The sequence below is a fragment of the Gasterosteus aculeatus genome, chromosome 4 (genome assembly GCF_964276395.1).
Source record: "Gasterosteus aculeatus chromosome 4, fGasAcu3.hap1.1, whole genome shotgun sequence".
Classification (NCBI taxonomy): domain Eukaryota; kingdom Metazoa; phylum Chordata; class Actinopteri; order Perciformes; family Gasterosteidae; genus Gasterosteus; species Gasterosteus aculeatus.
Genome location: NC_135691.1, coordinates 28984654 through 29006701, shown reverse-complemented (window position 1 = coordinate 29006701; position 22048 = coordinate 28984654). Strand labels below are relative to the sequence as shown.

The 22048-nt window shown below is 41.8% G+C and overlaps 2 long non-coding RNA genes across 2 annotated transcripts; both read right to left on the bottom strand.

Annotated features, from left to right (window-relative positions):
• Nucleotides 1–4812: 4812 nt before the first annotated feature.
• On the bottom strand, nucleotides 4813–7297 carry LOC144406116 (uncharacterized). The gene is made up of 5 exons (XR_013467300.1): nucleotides 6950–7297; nucleotides 6182–6270; nucleotides 6005–6085; nucleotides 5219–5527; nucleotides 4813–5012 (listed from the first exon to the last, which is right to left on the bottom strand). It is a non-coding gene; the product is annotated as an uncharacterized LOC144406116 (long non-coding RNA).
• An 11980-nt stretch (nucleotides 7298–19277) lies between these two features.
• On the bottom strand, nucleotides 19278–21780 carry LOC120817963 (uncharacterized). Its single transcript, XR_005712054.2, has 3 exons — nucleotides 21620–21780; nucleotides 19984–20024; nucleotides 19278–19413 (listed from the first exon to the last, which is right to left on the bottom strand). It is a non-coding gene; the product is annotated as an uncharacterized LOC120817963 (long non-coding RNA).
• Between the last annotated feature and the right edge of the window lie 268 nt (nucleotides 21781–22048).

Genomic DNA, 22048 nt, shown 5'->3' with positions numbered 1-22048 from the left:
GAACACACCTAAATATCTGCCAGGGTTTAGAATGTATAATACGAGGTTTCCTCACCTCCTATCACATCTGGGCTGTTGCATCAACATATTTCATTTGGGAGCCGAGACAGAGACGAAGACAAAGGAAAACTGTCCGGCGTGCTTATTTTTTGATGCTGTCAAAGAAATATTATCTTAACAAAGTGTCTGATAAGGTTTAACTTAAGTGAAGAGTGTGCTTGTGAGAAATGACGTAACATTTTCTTTCTAAATAAAGATTTTATTTTGAAAAATGACCAGATTCTCTCCCAATTCCATGTGCTTGACACATTTCCCAAGCGTCCCCCAAGTATTTTTATTTGCCGTGCGCGGCGACTTCTTTTAGGCGTCATGGGTCAATCAAGCTGTCCAATGACTCAACTTCAACAGATGGAAACCTCATAAAGTAGATATGGAGTATGAAGTGATCAAGCAATAAATTCAGCAAAATACAACTTTGAAATCACCTTTGCGATACTTGCACCTCATGTGATAAAATCAACATTTTCTATTGATTTGAACAATGGATCAAATAGCACAATGTGCAATGTTATAATATTTTTTATGTTTAAATTTATGTTTAAATCTGAGTTTTTTGTATAGTCAACTTTCCTTCATATGACCGTGGGACAGTACGTTTTGTGTTTCTCACTTTAAACAGGATGGCCAAACTTCTCCAATGACAAACTATACATAAAACTGTACGTAAAGAAAACAACACTTACATATTGGAAAAAAGCAGTGGAGGGAATAACTGATTTTTTACTAAAGGAAATCCCTAAATCAAATAAAACACCTACACACATGTCTTAATGGAGTGCTGGACTATTCTAAACATGCCAAAACGCTTCAGTCCACATGAGCATTGATTCAATTCAAAAATGTGTCACACTGATTTTAATTGTCCCAGTGGTGTTCGTTTGGGTTGAGGTCTGGGACAGCCAAGAGGGGGTTTCCATTGCAGCTGAATATGCGGGTTGCAGCACCTGACCAGCTGTTTCCCCTTTTTAGGGGATTTAAATTGACACATTTTCCTTTGCACCATGACACAACGCAGTTGTGCAGTGTGAAAATATCCCTCCTTTTAGCCTCCCGTCTACATTTCTGCATTGATCGGATCAGGACGCGTTCCTCTCCAGCCGGATTCACTGTCCTCACAGGTCCCGGTGCAGGTACGATATCGAATGACACATTCTCACTCTCTTGCCTCACACGTGCCCTTCCCCCTCTATCAAAATTGGCCCACATAGATGCAGACAACTATGCACGTGATCCACCCGGAGTTGAAAAAAAAAGCACTGAAATGCAATGAAATGAAAAAGCATGCAGACATGTACACTGAGATAAGAGGCTGAGACAAGCTAAGGCTGTCATCCAGAATGAGATGACTATCCTATCCTTAGAAATATAGAGTAAAACAACATCAATAAAAACAAAAAAAAGGGAAGATCTACACCACTCCTCAAAATAAGAAGCTATTGGTAGCACGATCAGCTTAGCTTAGCATGGGGACTGGCAAGAAAGTTAATAACTTTCCCACAAAGAAAAGCATCATTTAGACCGAGGAAGTTGTCCTTCCCTTTTTTAACCCCGGGCGCTGAAGCTTCTGGGATGGACAACATATCTGATCACAGTGCTGTGAGGTCCTTGAGTTTTATGAAGTGTATGTGATGGTTCATACCTCCTGTTCTTTTACAACAGTCCAATGGGACTTATATTCCACAGATCAACCGAGGAAAGGGTGAGAAACCTCCAGGAAAGTTCAGCCAAGTCACGTCAATGGACTGACCATTTAACAGTCGGAAATAACAGCTTCACATATGCCTTGGAGGGAAAGTTTTAGTGTGTGGGGGTCTTTATTAGTGGGAGCAAAAAAGACGGACTGACACTAGATGTGTAACTAATCCTATTCCTACATGCACCCGCCTCTCTATATTTGTATCGCCAGTTTACAACACCACATCCACATGTTCAGCGCCAGCTGGCGATTTAGACAAACACGTGTTTGTGATGTTTATTGTTTCTGGCTTGAGGTTTTACCATCGAGCATAAGGTTTCATCATGAGAGCGCAGTGCTGATTAAGGACAGATATACTTGGAACAATAGAAGGGATCTTAGAAAAATGAATGTCTGGAATATAAGTGAAGGAGCTGGTTAGGCCGCATGTTACTGATATTTTAGAGACTGTTTTGTACGGTCCTGAGGCGTGGAATCCACCATTCGTTGCCAACTTGTAAGAAAGTGTTCCCCATAAGACATACGGGACCATGGAAAACAATCATTTCCACATTCTTGGACATCATACCCTCATTCAACCCAAAAAGACCATCCTGATTGCACGCCTGCTCCCATGGATCCGATTTAGACTCTTTAGATGGTGGTGTTTTCCACTTCTTTGTCCGCTGAGGACAACTAAAAAAAAAAAAAATCTAACTCACTAGATATTCAGTCTGAATGTTTTTGGAAATAAATGTAGGGACATTTTTGTCAAAGTGGTGGTCCGTGTCACTGGGTGGCTGGTTATTAGTGCCAAAGGCCATCACCTTCAGCCTGGATTAAATCTCCATAAGGAGCCTGAGCAATGTCCCAGACTAAACTCCTAACGACAGGATTTAGTGAAATGTGTCTAAATTAGCGTGTGATAGTGGCTTAATGCCTCTGACTTATTTTTTCCCTTCCTCGACCATGTGAAAACTGCAGCCAGCCAATACAAACTGGATCAGGTTAATAGTCACTAATGGATGTTATTGTTGAGTAATAAGAGAGTTGACTGCCAAGCTCTGTCATGCTGTTGCTGTTTAATTGCTGTTTTACACTGCAAAAAACAACAACAATTATACTAATTTTTAGATGATAAGTATTTAGTTATGATTTAAAATGATTCCAAAGTAATTTCCTCTAAAGCTACACTTTGTCCTGCATATAGCGGCACAACACTAACACATTGTCACCCCTTTTTAGCTACTTACACACTAGTTACACACCCACAGACACGTTGCATCAATAGCATTTTTTTGCAATCTTGTGGCTCTCTTTTGGTCTCCACCAGCTCCCGAGGAAAATGTTAGCTACTAAATGCTACACCGTAAGGGGATGACTGTAGGTTCATGACTGCTAGCGACACCTCTGTTTTGGCCCAAGCCCAACATATATTTTATTGCATGTTTAAGTTTCAGGGGACTTCGAAATATTTTCATGATTTTCCTTCAAGAAAAGTGACCCGAAAAAATATCTAAAAAAATCTAAAATCTTTTTTAAGAAAGAGGACCAGAAGCTTTTCACTTATACAGTACGTGTGCATTTAATAAATGATAAGAACTGACCTTTTTACAGTGTACGCTGCCGACAGGCTTTCTGGCCGAGGCCAAAACAAAGCTTTATCTTGCGAATCCGACTCCTCGGGGCTTCTGAGCGTATCTGCTTTAGACTAAACGCTGGTCCATGCCAACATGAGATATGCTCTGACATCTCACAAGAGTGACACCTACACTTGGAGGTACTTTATGGCAGGAAAGTAACGGCTAATAGAATTAGTTTATTGTGTAGTTGGAGAGACTTGACATATGGGATGAGGATGGAAGCATCCAGCCGTTTTTTTTTTTTTTAAATTTCCAGTTAATGTCCGATAAAATTGAGAACACATGTGTGCATTAACATTCCTGTAGAGGAAATCTCTGTCGAACGGTTAACATTCGCCTATAAAAAGAGTCTTGCTGGTTTGTCTACTTAAGAGCCCCGGTTTGCTTCAGTACCTCAGTGTGAATCATTTTGAAAGCACAGCTGTCACTTTGTTTGGTTTTTTTAAATGATTTCTTATCACTTTTAAACTAAATGAACAATCATTCCATTCCACGTTGGTCATACTGGTATGTGATAGATAAAAAGGGCAGCTGCTGGGTATGACGACTCCCAAATGAAAATCTAAACTATTCTAAAGAAAATAATGGACTAACCTAGGCTAGACAACAGACTGAAGCTTGCTGAGCCGAGCCGGCAGCCTCCTCTCTCTGCAGCCACCTTGTCACAGTTCCACTGGGGAGAGGAAGAGCACGTCACATTAGATCAGCCAGTTGTTAAAAAGGCAGAGTCGCACGCTAATAACATCAATGTGGGTTTTTTTTTTTGTCTCCCCGCAGACACCTCAGCAGCAGATAGCCATGTGTGCTGCTCCGGGCCGGCTCGGATCGCACCGTGCAAATTTCCAAGGATAACTGGGGAAGTTGTTTTTCACGCAGGGGTCAAAAACAAAAACAGGGGGGGCATCGTTTTAATGCTGTGAGCAGGTTCAGGAGTTCAAGGGAAGCAGGGCATCATTTTCAACAATTAGCCTTGGTGTAAGTGCCCATAAGAAAAATGTGTTGCTCATCTGTTGTTCAATCTCATCTCGCGAGCTCAATTTGAGCATCTCATGTTCATATCATTCTGTGATCATTTGTTTCTGAGTTACTTCTCCTAAGGGTCCCTTAGGAGCAAGACATAAGCTAAAAAGAGACAAGACATGAGTAAGACAAAGGAGGTTAAATTGAGAATACCATTTGAGCAATACTTGAGAAGTGGGATAGACAGTAGAGATCTCATAATTGTATACCCCTGATCTCAATTGTGTCTCGGTCATTTGAAGGAGAATAACATGAGACAAATCTGAGAATTATGAGCCTTAAAAGAGATCTTATTATTGTGTGTCCAACGTCTCTTCCATCTCTTGATTATTTCTCTTTAATGTCTTACTGAAGCTATATATGAGAATGATATCTGAGGTATATTTGAGAAATACAAGAAGAAATTGAGAATGTAATTTAAAGATTAATTATCTTTATTAATTAGAAACAACTAAAAACAATACTCAATATTGAAAACTGCATTTGTGTAACACACACACACACACACACACACACACACACACACACACACACACACACACGAGAGAGAGAGAGATCGCGGTCCACATAGCTTGGCCTCCTCAATTGGTTCCCAGTCCGGTAGAGTTGCACATCTGTAAGACAAGAGCATTAAAATCAGTCATGAGTAATTTGACAAAAAAATTACCACATAGACCATATACAACTGCACTTCAGGTTAAAAGGAAATAACACCGTGAGACGTCCATTTCAGTTCAGAGAATTGCAAATCAGCAAGTACGATTTTTTTGGCCAATCATGAATATGAATAAAACAAGTGTTATCCTTAAAAAAAACGTACTTAGGATTCAGTCAACTTTTTTACAGTCAAGGACCTGCTTTCCTTCCTTTCCTGAGGGGTTGTTGCCAGGGTGACCAAAGGGCACTGCATTTTGACACTCAACAGTGAAGAAATTATCAAAAAGTGCATGAAACAGACGCATGCAATTTGGTTTTGATGCGTGATTCATGGCAGCCAGGCGGAATGATGAGATGAATATGCCGCTCCCAGGAAACAGCTCCTGCTGGCCTGATGGTGAAGCTAGGCTGCCACAATATCTCTCTCCAATTAAGTTGCAGAGAGTCTGAAGCTCTCTGACCCGGCCTGGATCTGAAAGGGAAGTGAGCTCGTAAAAAGATGAACGTAAACGATTCTGATCATTAAGCAAAAATAATAGCAAATCATTTTCATCAGGGCCAAGAGTCATTCACATACTATTTACTCAAATACAGTAATGGGGTCTACACACAGCTCCACTACTTCCTGAATTTAAGGCAGCTCCTTGGTTTCCTGTCTTACATTATTGGACAACTGATTAATCCACGTGTGTCTGACCATTGTGACTCAGACACACGTGGATTAATCAGTTTGTCCAATAATGTAAGGCAGGAAATAAAAGACCAGCCTTAAGTTCAGGAAGTAGTGGAGCTGTGCATAGAGCCTATTCTATTATCATAGATTGGATAACAAAGTTATCCTAATGATGTTTTTCTTTGGTTTTGAACTTTGCCAAATCTGATCGGATAAGGATAAAAAGTGTTGAACTCATGGGCCCAGGCGATTATGTAATAATTATGACAAACCTACCCATAGGGTGGTGGTCCAGCTGTGTTGCGGCCTGTTGCATGTCCCCCGTCAGGTGATGGATTCACCGATGGAAATGAATTTCTATTTGGCCACAACAATTTAGACTGGTATTTTTAGACATTATTAATGTTATGATTATTACCCCCGTATATAACAAACTATTACGTTAATACTTACCAGATTGCTCATTTGGGGGAGGGGAGGTCAGGTCCTTCAATTTTCTGAGTGGGAACCCGTAGCCTCTTTTTTGCCAGCACTTTGTTTTTCTCCATCCGGTTAATGAAAAAAAATACATTTTAGATCATTAACGCTAAGTATAACATCAATAGACACTATTTTAACCTAAATTCACTTCATATCTTTGAGACAATAATGGTATTAAAATGAGCAAAAATCAAATCAAATCATTTTCCTAATTGATTGTTTTAAAACCTATAAAACCACCAAGATTAAAAAAATGTAAAGATCATGAACCATGATAGCATCCCTATTCTTGGGTGAGCTTTTGCAGAAAATCTGCTCACAACATTCGGACTCGTGACACAATATTTGCAGTATTGCAGATCTGAAATTTCAGAGATAAATAGCTAGTGTACAGCAAAAATAGGAGGGCAAATCCAGTCAACAAAGTCAAATTTAAATGTATTTAAAACATTTAGCTAACACAAGTTAGCTAACGTTAACTTTAGCCGTTAGCTAACGTTATCCATTAGCTAACGTTAACAATAGCAGTTAGCTAACGTTATCCATTAGCTAACGTTAACATTAGCCGTTAGCTAACGTTAACGTTAGCCGTTAGCTAACGTTAACTTAGCAAACCATCCCATTTTCGACAGTCTGAATACAGTTCGGAGTTTCTTTGTAAATTACTTGTTGGACAGACACCTAATTACCTAATCCCCACCTTCCATTATTATGATAATGTCAAAAGAATTTCATTCTTACCTCTTCGTGGCAGGGGCAAAAGCCAACAGGTGCAGCAGCAGTTACCGACGCACTTCTCTCACCCCAACGAAATTACGAATTGGCGCCAAGACCCGCCCTCCAATCTTCTTCTTCTTCTTCTATTTTTATCTGGCGGTTGATAACTTGTTGTTGTATTACCGCCACCGCTGGACTGGAGTATACCCACAGATTATATTTCCTTTATACTATTACATTCTTTTTAAAAGCCCTGTATTCTAGATAACAACATTTTTATTTGTTCAGGTCCTATCCCCTGACCAATCCGCTATCCTAACCTTAACCACTCGAGGTGAAAAGTCTAATCAATCGTGAGCCATGCAATGAGCTGCTTCGTAGGGCGGGTCTTGGCGCTACCACGTCTCCCGCACGTGCAACGTTAATAGTAATAGTCATAACGGACTCTTTCATCACACATGAGGTAGGATTCTTGGAGTAACGTGTTACACACTCTTTTACTGCTCTATACAATAGAGCTTTGCTGTGAATTCTTTTAAAACAGCACAATTGTCAACATTTAGAAAGTTCACAAAGGTGTCTTTTGAGCAAATCATGGCTTATGTTTTGATGGGTTACGTTTTAGAACTCAAAATTCTAATTAATGAATTGTATGGCTTGTCAGAAATAAACACCTTTTGTAAGTTGAACATTATGTAAACCATCTCAAATTATTTGCCTGAATTGATATACTTCTTTTCTTAAATTTTGCGCTGAGATAAATTGAGATATGATTGAGCTATAATATTAAATAATGTCTCATATTGAGACTAATTTGAGAGCTAACACTACTCTATTTTTTCTTTTTGCTGAAACACTAGAAAGAGACAACTGTAAGAGAATCTGAGAACTCAAATAGTGAGCAGTACGAGACATATTTCTCACTGAGATATAATTGAGATCAAATTGAGACATATTTGAAAGCTGCATTGTATGTCTCATTTTTCTCTTAGTTGAGATCAGGAAAAGAGACAGCTGTGAGAGAATTTAGAGAACTTGCACTGTGCTCAATGTGAGACTTAATTCTCAGGAGAGACATTTGAGAAGAATGAGAAAACCACTTTGGTCTCAATTAGTGCTCATTTATATCTAGGAGATGTAAATGTGACATAAAGGAGATCTCATCTTCAATTTTGCTTTGCTATGGGTGCTGAGGCCCTTTGCCTTTTGGTTTTGATTTGAATCAGAGCCGGTCTGAATAGTTCCTGTTGCCTAATTGATTTATGCTTCAGGTGGTGTGTTTGATGGTCTGTATGCGTTTAGAACAGATTTGGGTTTTTGCAGAAAAAGGTCATGATCGTCTTTTTGACTTTTTGCATGGTCAGCCATCATTGTCGGAGGATGAATGGGAATGAACTTGTTAACAGTTAATACTAACTCTTTATCCCCACCAGCTGGACACAGTTTTCACTTTTTGGTGTTGGCGGACAGATGTGTGTTCTATATGTGCGATTGTGGTTGACAAATGTTTGCAAGCTCACATAAAACTAAAAAGGGGAAACATGGGGGCGATCAAAGCCTTTAGACATCTGCATGGGAACATTGACATGGTTAGTAATGTGTTACCATGCTGTGCATAAGCCTCGCAGACTCAATAGCATGACTGTAGACTATTTGCTTACCTCAAAGATTTAGCTCCTACTTTAACTCTGCGGGTCACCCAAAGGGGCTTTCTTGTCTCTATTGGGCAGCGTCTGAAAAAGACACCGATCCCAAAAGGAGACGCAAAGGTGCCTCACCCTCTGTCAGATGTTAAATTCATTTCCTACCTTTCACTCGACATTTCGTATAAATTCGTTTGGGAATATAAAGTGTTGTTAGAGAAACTAACCATGCAAAGAGTGCGATGTGTTTCTCTCGTTTGACGCATCTCCGTGGAACATGCGAGCTGCAGATTTATGGTGAAATGTAGGTTCTGGACAATGCATTTCACACTTCCTCCTCATCTTCCTTAAGTTTTTTTTTTTTTCTTTTTTTTTTCAAAAAGGAGGAAAACAAATCATAAGGGAGCCTGGAAAAGCGCCAAGGGGAGCGCAGGAGGTTTCAGGGTGCTCAGACAGGAAGGGGGAGGTTAAGGGAACTGGGAGAGCAAAGGGCAAGGAAGGTAGACAAGGGTGAGAAAGAGAGGAGAGAATATGTAAGTGGATGGGAGACGGAGAGGAGAAAGAGGAGGGGTGGGGTGCTTTAAAGTGTCTGGGACAGATTATCCATGGAAGGCAATCAATCTTCCCGGGGATTCGGACGACTGCAGGAGGGGGGGGGGGGGGGGGGGGGCAAATGCTCGCACCCACATGCATGTACGCACATTAAGAGATCGCCCCTCTTAACCTCGTTTGTGTCTCTTTTTAATCTCTCCATCTCTCCTGCAGCCTGCCCTCTCCCAGAACGATTTCTCCTTCTCTTAAACACTTGAAGTTGAAAGTCAACTGTAGATAATAGTGTTGTTTCTCAAGGTGTGCGTTTGAACCCGGGGTCCCACTCGGACACATGGCTGCAATTTCTTAAATATAAGGGAACGAGAGAGAGAGACAATGTGTTGGGGGGACAGGGGGGTTCTGTTTCGGGGGAACATGAGGGTACATTTAGCCCTGTGGACAGGATCCATGAGAGCGCTGGAAAGTAAAGAGAGTCCTGTACTGTGTCAACAGCTCGGGCCTGGATAGATTATGGCTTCCTGCAGCAGAGGCGCCCTGGGTTCTCCGCACAGTTTGTACTCGGCACAAAAAGAGCAATACACTACTTTTCTTTTTAGGGGAATTATTCTACGTTCTTATGCCTCGTAGGCCACGCATTCCCCCATAGAGACAGCTTCTTCCCCTGCAGGATGAGCTAGATATCAGAGGAACATCTGTGATTCCATGAAGTGCATCTACTTTGTAAGGATGACATGCTATGTATCAAGAATCAAGCAAGCGAGACGTAGATAGACATGCAGACAAAATATGCCGAGGGAGAATAAAGTAGAAGCTAATTAGTTTGCCATGTCAAATCGGTGGGACAAATCATCTCGAAGGTGATTAAAGTTCAGTCTCCTGGGGAACTTCTGCACACCTTACAGAGCACGAGGCTCTGGAGACGCATGTAAGCTGTGACACAGATAGATCCGGCCAACCACGGGGAAGGGGGCAGGAGCAAGAAGGTGTTTTCAATGAACTCATTAGCTGGCTGGGTGAGGTCAAAAGACTAATTAGGGAATCTGAACAAAAAGACATTAGGACTTTTTTCAAACGAAACGCTTTGTCGAGTCACATTAGTAAAATTAAGGGTGTTGTTGATGTGAGTTCAATTATCGCATCATTTCGTTCATGTGCTTCGTGGTACTTTGCATGCCGGCCCTCTGGGAACACGCTAACGTTAGTGTCATTAGTAACACCTGTGCTTTTCTGCCAAGCGTGACCAAAGATCATACACGATTATGAACGGAAACGGAAATATGTAGGTTATAGTTTGGGCTTCAGGAAGTTGAGCGATTTAAAGATATCACCTTTGCCTCTTGCTTTACTTTTTATTTACCAATGTCAAACATTTTACAGACCAAATGACTCACTCATTAGACATTCCATCACACCAAAAGGACAAAAGGATGACCACATGGTCCGAGGCTGAAAATGTGTTGCTTTTATTATTATAGTAATACATCAAACTGGATCAAAAGGCAGACAGAGGATATTTCTTCACTCATTCTTCATCAGAACAATGACTCTTTAGGTCTTTAGTTGAATGATGATATTCAGGTGGAAGAGTTTCATGCGGTGCATTTTTAGACTTTCCCAATTGAAACGTTCCCCTCTGCAAAGAAAGTTGAAAGAGCAGCCAAGAGTGGATGCACACAGTAATAAATTGGTGAGATGGATTTTGAGTTAAAACCCAAATCCCAGGATTAAGTATCTCTCTTTTTGCTTTGTCAGAGTGATTGATTTTCAAAAGAGCTAAAGCGCATTTGACAAAGCGCATTTGCCAGAATGTGGAGCTGGACAACCTTGGACCGTGTGCTCACCTCACAAGTCATGTGTGAAAGTTTTTTTTTTTAAAGATGGGATGATTTAGTAAAATAAACTTTCACGAGGGGGGAAAAAAGAAGTCCTTAAAAAAGACGAGAGAAGGCCTGTCCTTGGCTTCTTGCATGCTTCCAGAGTTGAGATCATTGTGAGCATCCATCTTTTTAGTTTTTTTTCTTATTTCTTGACTCTTCCTGCTTCCTTCAGTAAGAAGACTGTCTCTCACACACACACACACACACACACACACACACACACACAGATGCAATCACGCTGTCTGTTCAGCTGCCAGGGCTAAGTGCCCCGAATCTGCGAGATCTCTATCAAATTTGCAGACCTACAGAGAGCAATTTCTCATTGTGATTGCACATGCATGTGTGCGTGTGTGTGTGTGTGTGTGTGTGTGTGTGTGTGTGTGTGTTTTCACTCATTGTGTCTCTCTACACTTGTGTTTATCCTCAGCATGTGCACACCACCAACCTCGGACCTTTGCCACAACATTTGTTAGCATTCCTTTGTGCTCAGCTTTAAGACAAACATCTCTTGCAGATCACATCACATGTTGCTTCTCTTCAACACAGACACACACACGCTGCGGTCTGCTTTCCCTAATTGATAAGATATTTACTGAGAGGTCTATCTGATCATTTCAACATGGTTGTGTTGACTGTGGCTTTGCCCGGCTTAACTGTCTCTTCTTTTCTTCCTCCCCTTTTTCTTTTCTTCTGCAGCTTCCGCCATGTTTGGTGTGCATCACTCTTGGAAAACAGAGATGTCGCCTACTGTGGTTTTGTTCTTATTCCACTGTCATTTTGCTACGTTACTCCGTTGGTCTGTTATTCCAGGGAAACTGTGATATTTATTCAGTGTACTTTCGACTCTCTGGCTGGCCACAGAGGTGGTCATCTAAAAAATTAAGCTCTCTCAGTTCGGATAAGAGCATCATGGGGAGGCCTAAGATGTAAATGTTTAGACAGAGAATACAAAATTTAAATGGACTGCTGAGTGCTTAATGAAAAACCTGGCAGGAGTTCAGTAGATTTATTTTTATCTCCCAAGGTTTTATCAGACAGGATATGAAGGAAACTTTCATTGTTGCACAATTGCATACAAAGTTGATGCGAAAATAAATCTCTGATAATCATTTCTTGCGGATTCGCTTAAAGAAAGATAGCAAATGTGTCCTCAAAGGCAGGTAAGTCATTTGATGTGTACGATTTTAAAATATTTGAGATATTAGCATTAAGTATAAGTCTCAAAGACCATAGAAGCCTTTTTCAAGTCAAACGCATAGTTTGTATTGATATTAAACAGGCGTACAGCCACTGTGACATCGCGCATCGTTTTTGGGACGGTGTTTTTTCAGGCCTTGAGTTTGGAGTTTTTTAGGTTGCCATATTTTTCCAACGCGAGAGGTTGGAGCTAAGTTCAATTTAGCTATGCTAAGTTCAAGTGCTGAATAAGACGTGTTCGGGTTTTTCGCGCTTTATCGTCTATTTGACTCTAAGTGGGACCAACTGTTACCAAAGGAATTAGTCCGTTATTCTGTGAGCAAATAGCGATTCTGACAATGCACTCTTGTTTACAATGTTTGCTAAGGTCAAATCAAGGTTTATTTTTGTCTTAGACTATGTATTAAGACTTATTTTTGCAATCCAAAGGCTGGCTATTAGTGAGAATGAGACTTTAACGAACGTCTGCATTGTCCACATGGTGGCCATGTTAGACCTCAAGGACACAGAATTTGAATTTGACTTTGCTCCAAGTGGTGGTATCGGAAAAAAATACGTCCGCACACAGGCAACCTACGAATGGGGCTTCGGTGACTTGCTCAAGGGCAACTTGGTGGTGCCCAGGAGGCTAACTGGCGATTCTCCAGCTACCAGTCCTCACTCCTTACTTGATCTGTGGAGCCCAGTCCCCACGGACTGAGCTGCTATTGCCATCAAACAAAGCGCCGTCGGCTAAAAATGTCCATTTTCGTTGACTTGAAACCGTTAACATGGTAGCATTCCATGCTCGACATGATGAGCGTTACAACGAACAAAGTCAGTCACCTTTACCGCCCTCTCCATTTGTCATTTTAAGTGTGAACCTCCGCATGACATTCCCTTTTTGTCTGACCCCCCCCCCGTCAGCTTATCAGTACAGATGGTAACCACTGATTCTCATTTCTCTGTCCTGGTGAAGTCACCCCCCCCCCCCCCCCCCACATCAGGCTAAGGGTAACTGGTTTTGGCTCGTCTGTCCGTCGCTGACTTTCCTGGGCAGCTGCTTGGGGTGTTGTTTAAAGTGGGACTCTTGGCAATGCTCTGAATCATATGTTGCTGCCTTGATAGATGTTTGAGGAATGCCCCGGGGCTATTTCCGTCCCCCCCCCTTCTCCAGGCCTTTCACCCTCACTCCTTTTTCTTTTCTCTTCTTCTGTGGCTCCCATAGTGATATAATGAAAAGCTCTCTAATGTGACTTTCTTTTCCTCTTTCATCAATCTAAACTAATTCCACCACGAAGGACCAACGGGAGGGATCCGCCTGAAAGAGACCTGAGTGTGTGTATATATTTGCGAGTGTATATTATCTTGTATCCGGGTGAACCAGAAAAGAATTTCTTTCCGCTGTAATAAATCTTAGCTTGAGGCGAGACACTAAATATTTTTTGTGGCAGAAACAATAACTTTGTTGCAGCATTCAATGTGTTTCAATCGCGTTTGATAGATGGGATTGTAATGGTTGATGTTATCGGTGCTCATAATAAATTCACGTTTTACTACCCCAGCAAAATAGAAAACACTCTTAGAAATAAATCAGGAAACAATTGCACCCTGTACTTGGTTGTAAAGTTTATGTAAGTTTATCAAACATAATAGGTGCATGAATTACAATTAAGTGTGTACATATCTGCTGTGACAGTATTTAGGCAGCATGGGGAAAGCATTTAGTTGTTCCTAATCTAGTACAATTCAGGGAATTCATTATCAACCAGATGATAAATTCATTTAAATGACATGCTTTCATTTCCCTCGGAACTTCAATCTCTAAAAGAAATCATGAAAAAAAACAACAACACATTGTCAATCTTGTGGTATTTAAGCATCTCTCTGAGACTGTGTATTGACATGCCTGAAGTCACATGACTTTTTTTTTACCAGGAGTTAGAATAAACTTCTATGGCGTTAAATTCAATAATTGTTAAGAAATTTTAGTTGAGGCCAAAGTGCTGGACTGACTGACCATCCGACATCACCCTTCATGGAACCAAAGTAATCAGTCACTCAACGATGGAAGCGCTGTATCACATACGATGCTCCCCCTTTCTAAAGGAATGCTACTAATGTGAAAAGCATTAGTCTTTTGTCTGCAGTGGAAAAATAGGTGGGCTATTAGGAAATATACAATATCCGACAAAGCCACGAAGGCCGTGCTGAATGAGCAAACCATTTTCTTGGTCTCATCTAAATGTCATTATGGCCTCGGCTGCAGTTAGTCATCCCCTTGTAGCTTGTGAGTGCCGCTCTGAATTTATTTATCTTCAGTTTTTCCACTCCTTTTATGTTCTGTCCTTTCTCCTTTCCTTTTGATTTTTTCTGTAACCCTTTTAATTTAGCTCGCTGCACACATACATCTGTCTTTTTTTTATCCTCCTGTATCTTTTGCTTTCCTCCCTCTCTTGTTCGCTGAAGCATATATGACCCCTTCGTCAACCTCCACATTGTTAAAGAAGTTCTTAAAATCGTATTAACTTAAAACACAAGGAATCCATGCACCTCATCAAATGGGAGCCGAACTCTTAAGTAAACATTACTAGCTGCACCATTTCTTCTGAATGAATCCAAGATCAACATAACTGAGGAACAGCTCCACTAGGTCTATACTGTTCCAATTGGGTCCCTTGTTCACCATGAGAAAAAACACACACACACACACACACACATCTGAAATGCCTTATGAGTCCACGTTACAGACATCTTTCTCTTGTCTCACCAGCACTGATCATCTTGCTGTGGTGTTGTAACTCCATTGGTCTCCGTCCCTCATTAGGTACAGAGATCAACTGTTGACCTCTGTCTGCTGACCTGCTCCAGGGGTTGTGCATCTGGGGTATAACAGTGAGCCAACAGGGACACGGAGAGTGAGATAGTGATCATTTGAAGTGTCTGGAGGAGGGATTGGCTGGTCTGCATTCTTGTGTGTAGGTGATGGGTGGCATGTGCGAATAGACTCACTTAAACCACCCAAAAAACACTTTTTCTCACTTGGGTTGGCTGTTTTTTTGCCATTCTTTTACTAATATCAGATTGGGACAGATAGTTTTGAGTGTGTGTGTGTGTACGTGCCTGCATGATGTCCCTGTACATCAAGGTCCGATAATCCACTTGTCAACTGACCGTAAACTCGAGAGTGTGTGGTCGCCGTGACGGCTGCTGCGTCTGCGTGTGTGATGTGTGACATTCCTGCCATACCAGACGATCACGCAGACGAGAGAGAGAGAGAGAGAGAGAGAGAGAAAATCAGCCCCTTCTCTACTCGTGTGTTTCAAATATGCCAGTATGAGGGAACGTGTCGTATACCAAAGGTGTTGACATTGAAAAAGTGACATTGAAAGAAAGGTTTAAAGAGGTAGGTTTTTAAGGTGTTGACATCTCGCAACGCTGTTTAGCTCGGTTTGAAGTCAATCTGTTCTGTAGCATTTCATTTGGTGGCTCTCTTTTCGACTATGTTCCTCCCTTCGCACTTCCGCGAGCCCTCTGCGCTCTTCAAAGCTTGAAGGATATTTGTCCTTAATCTTCTCAACATGGCCAAAAAGCACAAGAACATCTTGAGACAATTATGGGCCTCTGCGTCGTTAAAAACAGAACCGTGCTCGAACGGACAAATGAGCCTAATACCATTCAAAGGTGTTGCCGGGTTCCAATCAATAGGTATAATGTAACTTGAGGATCAGAGAAAACTCATTCAGTCATGCTATTCCTGTTTTGTTACTTAAACCAGAAACACAACCATGCACATAAGTGCAATCTCACACACACACACACACACACACACACACACACACACACACACACACACACACACACACACACACACACACACACACCTTAACAGACAGATTTATGACCTCCTCCAACATAACAGAGACAAATGGTTGTGCATAATTGTGTGAATGGGAAGATGAATAGTGAAGCTATGAAGTAAACACATTCGGGGAAGCTCTGCTACATGTCCACTGCCGTGCTGCATAAATCACATGGTGTTATTCTGTTGTGGCATCTCCCTCTGTGTGAGCCTGCAATTTATTCCCATATCAAAGATTTCCGATGCATCTCGATTTGTGTTGATGCATTCAATCTTCTTTCACTTTCCTCTCTTGCTCTAAATTATTTGGTCTTCATCCACCTCGGCCATTTTTATTCACTCCGTCATGCTTTGTTGATTTTGCATACGAGCAAATAGTTTCGGGGCAGAAGTTAAACGTAAAAAGAATTGACTGAAGGGGTGAAATACTGCCCTGCCAAGTGTTCTCCAATGAACTTTTCCACACTTACTCAGAAAACCAGCAGGAGGTCTTGGTTGATTTAAAAATAATTTTCACAACTCCTCCTTCCTGCAAATCATGACTCATGAAAAAAAAAACACATAGATGTCGTTCCCCCAAATGTACTTGTTCACTTATGTGCTACAACAAGAAGTGGTTCGGAGCCAAAATCCTTTAGTGTGATGAAACCCTGTGAGACGATGATTAGGATTCACAGAAGAATAATATATCTTCAGCAACAGCGACTTTGGTTATTCTGGACATTCCGTAGTAGTATTACCGTTAACACCCACTCGAAGCCACGCATGACACGATGACTTGACACTTCATCACTTAATCATTGCCCCCCTCCCGAAACAGAGAGATCCGCGTGGACCCAGAACTGAGCTCCATGTTCACACCGCAAGCAACACCAACAGCAAGTCATCGGAAGTGCATTCACTTCATCTGATGAGTCACAGGGGAAACTCAGCTAATGTGTTAATGATTAACAACTTTCCCAGTAAAAAATAATAGTTAACCAACCCAACTTCTTATAATAATCATCCATTAGAAACTAATCGGATCTGACTGAGCTTCGGTTTGTTTTTTGGTGGAATTATGTCTGACGCATCACTTCTTCAGGATAAGGATAAGTGGAGTAGGATAAGGATTCTATTTTGCATGTTAACTTATAAACCAATCAGAAGTTTTTCACAAATACAATTGTTTCCATTCCGAACATTTTGAATATATTGAAAACTGTGGGTCAATAAAATACAATTCTTGACAATTCTTTTTATTAAGAACTTCAGCGTAAAATAAAATAACATGTTATTAATGTAAAAAAGACTCCACCTGTTCTACATTGTACAGATAAAGGTTTAGCTTTTGTGAAAGGCCAACCTCGTCAGGCCTTTCTGAGTCCGCGTGAGGGATTTAGTGTCCACACTGGTGAGGAATATGCCTGCCAGAGAGATAGCATCAGCTCTACCTGCAGACTTATTACAGCCCAGTCCATTAGTCCGCTATCTCGCCGTCTCTCGTTCTTCTTTTTTTTCCTCAAATCTTTCTCTCTTTGCTTCCTTCCTTCCTCCTCCTCCTCCATCCCCAGTATCAAACCAGACATTTCTCCCTCAGGCAATTATTCAGACGACTGCAGGGTCAAGCTGGTCCTTCTGCCCACGGCTACATTTCACCGCCTGCGAATGAGTGATGAGCTCTCCAGTGTAATCACAACCCTGCAAGGAGACCATATTTCCCACTTAGTTTCCACTTCTAGGTTGCCACAAAATTTTGCATTAGGCACGTCTGACCTTTTCTTTAGGATTTGGCAACATCTCCGGTGACTCACACAAATTGCTGCTAATAATTCATATTTAGGGAGTTCATCGTGATTAGTTCCAGTCATATGAAAGCTGTAAGAAACTGTAAACATTTGTTTGAAAACTTACTACATTAAGATGCAGCATTTTCCCAAGACATCCAAGTTACACTGGAATTGAATTGGAAAGAGTGTTGTTGGACATCTCCTATCTCCAAATCAAAGAGATAATGGCCACATTAGCAGCATCCCAGAGACGGACAGAGGAGACACAGTGCTGAATTTGGCCGGAATGTGGCACCCACCCAGATAAGGAGATGGCCTGGACAAGCTACAAAGAGAGCTAAAGCTAAGCACTAATCATACAGGACTGCACCCCCCTTCTTTCCCACAGTGTACTACTCCTTTATCTGCCCCGTTTTTCACATTTTACACTCCCGCTTCAGTCCCCTTTCTCTTACCCTTTCCCTCCACCTTCAACCTTTTTGTGCTTTCGTCTTGTGTCTCTTAGTCCAGATGAAAAGGAGCCAGGAAATGCCCTTTGACACCCCGATTCACAGTGTAAATCCAACTGTTCACTGTGTAAAAGCCATGCTGGTGAGTTATTTTCCCGTGTCTGCACACTCTGCTGGCTGACCCCACAATGACACTTGCAAAGTAATGGTACAGCAACTAATGGCGGCCTGCACATGCATACCCACTGACACGGACAAACACACATTCACGGTTGAATAATATTGGACTACAGGGTGTGAAATTGCTTGTGATGAGACTATTCAGCCCGGGACATGGTGGCACAGACACTTCCCCCGTCTTCTCACCGTTCATCTTGGGTTCTCGTCCTCGTTGCTTTCCATTATCTGTCCTTTCATCCTCCACATGCAACTCTGAGGTCAGTGCTTTGCATGCAGTGCCTGATCCTTCATCATGGGCTTATTGTGTGTGTGTATGTACATGTGGAACAAGAACATGAACTTGTGCGTCTGGGCCCACAGCTGGAGTCTGCACGTTGTGTTGGGGGGAAAACATTAGTAAATCCTGGCTAAGCAGACCACATCCTCTTTACCCTAAAGCCCCGCAGGTAATGAGACAGTGGGGTGTTACCTCCTAATGGGGCAGCAGGAGATGACATGGGCAAGTGAGATTCAATGCCAAACATCCCCTCCTACCAAGACTTTTATGGTGTACAGGAGGAATTATTTTACATTTCTTGGCAGTGTATTCACTCATGGCTCTCTTCCAGTTCATGTGTGTGTTTTAACCTGTGGAAATGTTTGGTGGTTTCACATCAGACCAATTTGTTTAAATTTGATCAATTCACGCTAACTCATACTGGGACAACATAGGTCCATGCATTGGAAAGTAAAACACACGTCCATTGTCCCAAGACTCCGAATCAAAAGCATTTTATCCAGACTAAATAATAATACATGTGTCAACAATGTATGGAACAATGCTATTTGGTTTCAGGGGTGGGGGGGGGGGGGGGGGGGGTGTTGTGGCCACATCCTCTCCTCAAGGCCTGTGTTGAATCCCCTCGGTTTGATTTAACTCCTCATTGCTGGTTGTCTTTAGCTCAGTGGTACGACACTTTGTCCACATCCTGCCTCCAAAGCTGCAAAGGGAAAAGGAAAAAACGTGCCATGAATATGCCGTTCCGTTCCCATGCATGCATGTTGGAGCCACACACCGGCCACCTCGGCACCTTTTGGGCAGGTGCCAGTGAAGTGCCAAACATTGACCTTCAAACACATCCACAGCATTCAATGCCAGTTTCTCATATGGAAAAACACAGATTGTTGCCATTTATAGCACAGCGTGATGCAGGTTTCCCATTGTGACTGGCATGCTATATAAACATACCATATGCATTAACAGTATAAACATTTTCAAACCAATTGAAGTTGAAGTGCAACTTTAGATTAGTGCCGGCATACATGCTTTATCGTGGCAGTGAAAGCAGGACTGCGATTCTGAATGCTGGAGTGAAAAACTTGTTGGGATGAGTGGTTTTCTCGTTGGAAAGAGATGCCAACTGAGGACGAGGCCACTGGGAGGGGAGCAGCGCAGAGGAGAGCTGGCTGTTAGCAGACATAATGGGAACCAGGCCTGGTGGTAGAGAGGTAATTAAACTGCCCAGCACAATGGCGTCACCCGTCATAAACTCTCGAAGAGACGTTTTTACCTCCTGGCTTCTTTTTCTGTTGACTCCCATTTATCCAAGATCTGTGAAAAGGTGATTGCAATAAGTTAGGCGATGGATACAGCTTAATATCATCAACTGTTGTATGGAAATGTAAGCACATACTTTATGTATCAATTGAAGTAGAAGCCATGTTGAGTGATAAATAATGACCCAGTGTAGTACCGGAAATGATTGTACATGTACATGTTGTAGATGATTTCAATAAAGCTACTCTTAACTAGATGTTAATAAGCATTAAGTGAGTATGTGTATGTGAAGTGGGTCATGCTTATTTTAGACATTTATCACCCAACTCTGCAATTTCCTTTCAGCTATATCAGTGTGTAAGCATCTTCAAGCTCATTGTTTTGCAACCAGCTGCAGGTAACTTTTTTCAGCAAAAGAAGCTCAAAAAAGCTGTACAATGCCAAGGATGGACAGATCAATTTAGCCACTGGTAAACACAGTGGAAGATTTGGAAGCTATCAAACAATAAAGCAAAGGACCATCAAAACAAAGCTTCATGTCATATTGTCAAGGTGTGGAAAAGGGCACATTTTGCTGTGAACAAAACAATTATATTGTAATGGAAATTCACATGTCTGATTTTTAAAATAATGTCTGTACCCATGGAGTGTATCCAATCGAATGAGATGTTATTATTTCCTAATTATTTACTATATAAATATGCAATGCATAGCTTCGGTAGACCTGCCATCATGGGGAAAGTGAGCTACCTCTCTGTGAAAGTTATATGTCAATCAACAGAGGTCCATTGATCCGGCAAAGCCAAGCCGAGTGTACTCAACATATTTGTTTAATACATGCAGAGGAATTTAACAGCATCCCATTTGTTTCCTTAGCAACCAAGCAACACTTTCCCCTCATTTAAATTAACTTTCCTAAATGATTAACATGCTTTGGTTAAACCTTACATCTCCTCCCACTCAATCAACTGATACAGTCAAAGTGAGGGTACATCTTTGCACCCCGAGGCTTGTGTGTGTGTGTGTGTGTGTGTGTGTGTGTGTGTGTGTGTGTGTGCGCGCATGTACGTATGTAAGCCAATCACCCCGAGGAGGGTGTCGGGGTTCAAGGGGCATCAGAGGGGGTGCAGGTCACGACCTGCCATGTCACGCTCTAATTGTGATAGTCATGTTGATTGAGAGGAAAGAGACTGGAAAATTAGCAAGCTAACATACATTTGAATGATAGGTATCGGGCCATGGAATTGTGCGTCTGAGAGTTTGTGTAGCAGTGTGTGTTTATGAGAGAGAGAGAGAGACAGAGAGAGATTTTGTCCCGAGGCAAAGGGAAACCATTGTTTAAGTCACAGCTCTTGTCTCATAAGTGTTGTGGAAATGCAATGGTTCTGGCGTCAGTGAACAAGAACGTGGAGCGACAACTAACCGAAACAAGGTGAGGATGAGAACGAGAGCAGATGGTGGGAAGAAGAGAGGGAGCGTTGGTGCAGCAGAGACAATATGAGAAGAAGACATAACAAAACACCGGAAAAAGAGCCAGAAAGAATTTGCATGCAAACCAGAAATTGGAAATGAAATAAACTGCATCAGAGAGAAACATAGACAGTGAGAGCAATGTACTGAAAGAGGAAAAGCAGAGAAAGAAACAATACCTTTTAGTGAAGTGTTGAAAAGGGAAAAAAAAGAGCGGGGACAAGAGAGAGGTAATTCCTCCCATGCCAGTCTCTTTTTTTTTTTTTTCTGTGATCTTTCTTTCTCAACGTCGGGCGGTGCATATCCTCAGGCCGGCCCGCCGTTGGAATTTACAGTCCGGTCAGCCTGCCTGCTAATAAAACACATGTGGACTTGTAGAGGAATGGGGAGGGACGTGGTCCTGAGAACAGCTTCTCTCTGTACCCGAGTAACTTCAAGCACGCGCTCGTGTGCGCACAGGAACAAACTCTTTATGTACGTGTAAGCCTGCTAATGCTAATACAAACATATTCACATGCTGGTGAACATGTTCTCTGCACATTCAGGGCTGATCCTGGTTCTAGAAAAATCTGACCCTTTTATACAGCATAGGCCAGTGCAAGCTGTGT